A 6,000-nucleotide genomic window follows, 5' to 3' on the forward strand; every position below is an offset into this window, starting at 1 on the left:
TAATGTGATAGTTGTTAACATTAAGTTAATCTTGTGAATTAGTGGCTGAGATTGCATCTCATTTCTCAATTATGTCCAAAAATCTCATCCTAACAAGACCCTATATATATATATATATATAGGGTTGTGATCAAATGAGATTATTTAGGCTAATTGAGAAATGAGATGCAATATCAACCACTTATTTTTAATAAATGAGTGGTCTAGATTTTTCCACACAAAAAATATTTTTAAATTAATTTAATATGAAAGGGCATAATAAAATTTTTTTTTTTGCCAACTTTACGCAAGGCGGCGGAGTTAAAATCCAGTCACCCCGGGGAATAATCTCTGCCCCCCGCGGTGGTGTCGTCTCCATGGTTGGGGCGCCGCTCTCGCGCGGTGGCAACGCGCGATTCGCGGCATCGAGGTCGGGTGAGAGGTCCGGGGGGATCCAAATTTTGTCGAAAATTGGGAATAAAGGATCGTCGTGCGGTGGGAGGTGGCCCCTTTGGGGGCCAATTTGGGGAATTCCCCGCCCCGATGAAATTGAGGAGAGGGAAGTGAAAGAAACCCCGGAGGTTTGATCTTCAACCACGACGATCGAGAGAATGGAGAGGCGACCCTGACTCGAAATAGCGGATCCTTATCCTTTTTTTCGACCTCAAATTTTTTCTCTCACTCTTCGATTCGGCGCAGAGAGATGATTAGGTTTGAAAAAGAGTAGATCATCTTCAAATGCAAACGGTTTTGCATCAATCAATTGATGATAATGTTATGGTTACACTTTTTTTAATTTTTTTAATTGTTTTTTTAAATTAGATATCAAATTCCAGTTCAGCATGGTAGTCTCGCGCCCTTTCGTTTTGTGGGTCTCCGATTTTTTTCCCGGGGCTTTCAACCCCCGGAGATCTATCTCCCATTTGCTTTATGTGTTAAGGTAAAAAAATTGAAATTTCATATAATTGGTTAATTTCACAATGTTGTTGATTAATTTATTTTTTTTTTTTGGGGGGGGGGAGGAATTGTTGCATTTTACGTTTGGAGGGCGCGTGGGGTTGGGGCCCCCCGGGAATTCGGGGTTTTCAACCCTCATTTTCTACAAATTGAAATTTCGGTTTAAGAATGCCTCCTTTCTCTCAAACAAAATCGTGACTAGTGAATGTGTATATGCACAAGAAGGGTTGTTTTCGCTCGGATTTAAGCTCGTGTATGAATCGGCATTAGATGTCAAATTGTTTGATTCGATGTTTTTTCAAAAATTTACGGTAGCTTAATAAGTTTAAAAAAAATACTACCGATGATGTGCACCCCCGAAAAAAATCTCAGATTTTCCCTTTTTTGGATTGAAGTGGCCTCAACTCATGAATTATATTCACGATTTTGTTTTTTCCCAAAAGTTTGTTTCTGATGATTCTTTTGGTAGATAATGATAGTCGGATGAATTGGAAATATGCTTTTTTAAAATTTTTCTTCCTATTTTATTTCCCTTTTTTTGCTCTTTTGGATCCGAACATGAGTTACATGATGGTTGCTCACTTTTGGGTTTAAAATTCCATTGAGAGTCTAAACGACAAAGCTCAAACCTCATCTCTCAAATTTGATATCGCAATAAGGTCAATTTTATAATTTGAGTTTTCAAAAGTGATGTATATGTATATCCTTTTATATTTTGTTGATTAGTTCGGGGGTATACTAATATAAAAAAAATCGACTTTGAGAAATTTTTTTAAAGCAGTAATTCCCTCAATTTTATGATTTGCTAGGGGACTATTTGAAAGGTGGTTAGTTACTTTATCTGGGCAACTTATCTTTAAATCTATTTTCTGAACCCAAAAAAGTCCGCTTTTTTCTTGTAGGGCCCTTGTTAATTTATGAACTGTTCTTCTTTCCCTAAGACTCCCTTTAAAAAATAGAGGCCCACTTTTAAAAATTTTTTTTTGAGTTGTTACACTATATACAAGCGTTATTAAAGACTACGAGGAATATAAGAATATGGAAATTTGGGTTGATCGGTATTGATATGTAAATTATAAGTTTTATTTTTCAGTTGTTGACATTTGATATTCTCAGTATTAAAATGTGAAATATAAGTGTTATTTTAATACAAGTCATGTCAACTACACGTACAAGCCATATCGTGTCAACTGCACGTATAAGTCATGTCAACTACACGTACAAGCCATATCGTGTCAACTGCACGTATAAGTCATGTCAACTACAGTACATATCGTCTCAACTCCACATACAAGTCATGTCAACTACGGTATATAATATGTCAGCTACACGTACAAGCCATGTCAAGTATTGCAGGTATATGGGGAGAGAGGGAGAGAGAGATGGGACGGTTGTGGTCTAAGGTTATCGACCACCGACGCCGGAGTAGAGAAACGAAGGAGAGAATGGGTCAGAGGGCAGGCGATTGTGATTAAACGAGAGAGAAAATGAGATTAGGGTGAAGGATGTGAAGGGCATACTTGGGTTTCTTGCCCAAAGAGTTTAGTTTCCGCCCAAAATGGGAGGAAAGTAAACAAGGTAATTTGTGAATCTATCCTCGGGCCTAACAAATTTCCTCGGGCCTCAAGAATTCTTTCCATGTTATCAAACAAAAGAAAAAACCTTGTAAAAAGCCCTTTTCTTGGCTTTTCTTGGCTTCTCTATGGTATCAAACATGCCCTTAGGGGCTTCTTTTGATAGATGAAAACTATATATATATATATATATATATATAGGGTTTTGATCTATGAAGACCAGATTTAAATACAGAAATGCAGAACACGGTCATACGTAAGACATTTTTAGGTCATAGTTAGTTTATTTTTAGGTCATGCTAACAAAGCATGACCTAAAATGATCTTAACATGACATAAATCCAAATCTTATAATATGACCTAAAACTACTTAATTATGACCTTTTGTGTTTTGGGTTAATTATTGACCATTAGATCATCTAATACTAGGGCCAAGATTTGGGCTGCATTTCTGGATCTAAACACATACTTGTTTTGATCATCTCCCTATATATATATATATATATATAGGGGCGCATTATGGTCAATAAGTGAAATTCTGTTAAAAATCAAAACAAATCTCAACCCTTGAATTCTTGGATGGTTGTGATAAGTTACATTATTAGCCCAAGATGCTACATTATCAGCCGAGCTACATTATTAGACTAAAATGCTACATTATTGTACTAAAATAGTACATTATTAGCTAAGTTACATTATTTGACTAGCAATCTACATTACTAAATGATACGTGGCATTAATCTAACGGTTACATTACAAGATCCAATGACTGAGATTTGTTTTACTTATTTACAGAATTTCACTTATTGATCTGAACACGTCCATATATAAATATATATATATATATATAGAGTCTCATTATCCACAAATCCACTCTTAAAGACCGAACCACCGAACCCTACCAAATTAGGGCTTTTAGATCTAGTTTTTTATGGATAAGATACAGAAATTTATAAATTATTTTCGCCTTCATCACGAGCCTATTTTAATTCATCTGAAGGTAAATAAGTCATACTAACATGTTACGAAGATTTAACTTCATTCTAGAATATATTACTTCATTCTAGTAGGTTTTTACTTCATTCTAGTAGGTTTTTACTTCATTCCAGTAGGTTTTTACTTCATTCCAGTACGTAAATGTGGTTTCGCCGTCGCGTGCCATTCTTTCTCTCTACAATATCTATCACCAACGCCATGGCGCTAATATGGTTTAATAAACACATGGAATAATGTAATAAATTATTGAAATGAAGTATGTGTAGAAGCATTTGAAGTATAGAATGAAGTAATAAACCTATATAATGAAGTAAAATGGGCTTGTAATGAAGCCGAAAATTTTTTCACAGCAGCACATCTCATCAAAAAAACTAGATCTAATGACCCAGATTTGGTCTCTAGTTCGGTCTTTAAAATTGGTTCGACATTGATCACAACTCTATATATACATATATATATATATATATATATAGGGGTGCGTTAGGCTCCTTTGCACCCTAAGTGTCCTATTTCCTTCTTAATCTCAGCCCTTGGATCCTTGAATTGGATAGTTGTGATAATGCATTATTAGTCTATAATGTTGCATTATTAGCCGCTGTGCATTATTAGTCTATAATGTTGCATTATTAGCCGTTGTGCATTATTAGTCTATAATGTTGCATTATTAGCCGCTGTGCATTATTAGAATGAAAATGTGCATTATTAAATGACACGTGGCATTAATCTAACCGTCAGATGACAAAATCGTGGGACTAGGATTAAGAAGGAAAAAGGACAAAAGATATGAAAAGTATTTGAATACATCCCCATATATATATATATATATATATATATATATATATATGGATGTGATCAATTTTTAACCAATTTTTAACCATTAGATTAGAAGATCTTGTGGTTGATATAATGCCAATTGTAATATATTTTAAATTTAAATAATTATTAATTAAATTAAAAGGGTATTAATGTCAAATCCCATATGTAGTAATTATAACTAACAACTTTCTCTCTCCTCAAAATCATCTCAAATCTTTAAATTTAAGTAACTCTCTCAATTTAAATAATTTTTTCACAAAAAATATATCAAATTAAAGATAATTTAATAAGGATTCCAACGAGATCTCAATTGCATATGTTCCGACGATGTTCGGGTGATGAAATTTGATAAATTATATTTCAATTTTCGTACATGTTGATAAACAGCTTTTATCAACAAATGCAACAAAAAATCTCAATATATTGTAGGCAAAATCTCAATATTATGCATGTCCAATCTCAATAAAAATGTGTTGATATTTTCTTGTCCTTGTGTTGATATTCTAATGTCATATTGTTGATATTTGTAATACACAATGTTAATATAAAAAAACACTCACGAAAATTATCATATGATAACATAATGACGATATTACCCTTTTGTTGATATTTTGTCTACTATTTATTGAGATTTGTAAGCTTTAATCTCATCCACTCATTTTAAAATCCAAGGGTGGAGATTTAGTCTTGATTTTGGATAGGGTGCTATAAGCATTAGAATAGGACCATATATATATATATATATAGGGATGTATTCAAATCCTTTTCATATCTTTTGTCCTTTTTCCTTCTTAATCCTAGCCCCACGATTTTGTCATCTGACGGTTAGATTAATGCCACGTGTCATTTAATAATGCACATTTTCATTCTAATAATGCACAACGGCTAATAATGCAACATTATAGACTAATAATGCATTGATCACAACCATCCAATTCAAGGATCCAAGGGCTGAGATTAAGAAGGAAATAGGACACTTAGGGTGCAAAGGACAACTCTCTCTCTCTCTCTCTCTCTCTCTCTATATATATATATATATATATATATATATATATATATATATATAGGTTTGTGTTAAAATGACAACCCCTCTTAAAATGACACCGTGACACCACTTATACAGCAATATTATAAACGCTACACAACAATATTACAAACACTACACAACAATCTATAGATTGTTGTATAGTGTGTCGGATATTGTTGGACAAAAAATATTGTTGTATAAAGACCAGCAAATTGCTGACCGTCTTTTTCAGTTTTTTTTTGCCACGTGGCAGCTTATTATTCGTCCACGTGTACAAATGATTGGCTAGGAATGGTGGTATGATGTTATTTTAATGGGTGGTGGCACCCTAACATGCCCCTATATATATAGGGTTTTGATCTATGCAAAACTAGATTTAAATAAAGAAATGCAAAACAATATCATGCGTAGGGCAAAATTTAGGTCATAGTCAGTGTATTTTTAGGTCATACCTAAAATGATCTTAGCATGACATTAAACTCAAAACTTATAATATGACCTAAAACTGGTTAATTATGACCTTCCGTGTTTTTTGTTAATTATTAACCATTAGATCATCTAATCCTAGGGCGAAGATTTGGGCTGCATTTCTGGATTTAAACACATACTTATTTTGATCATCTCCCTATATATATATACATAGGATCATGA

This window comes from Salvia hispanica, chromosome 5, assembly GCF_023119035.1.
Source record: "Salvia hispanica cultivar TCC Black 2014 chromosome 5, UniMelb_Shisp_WGS_1.0, whole genome shotgun sequence".
NCBI lineage: Eukaryota > Viridiplantae > Streptophyta > Magnoliopsida > Lamiales > Lamiaceae > Salvia > Salvia hispanica.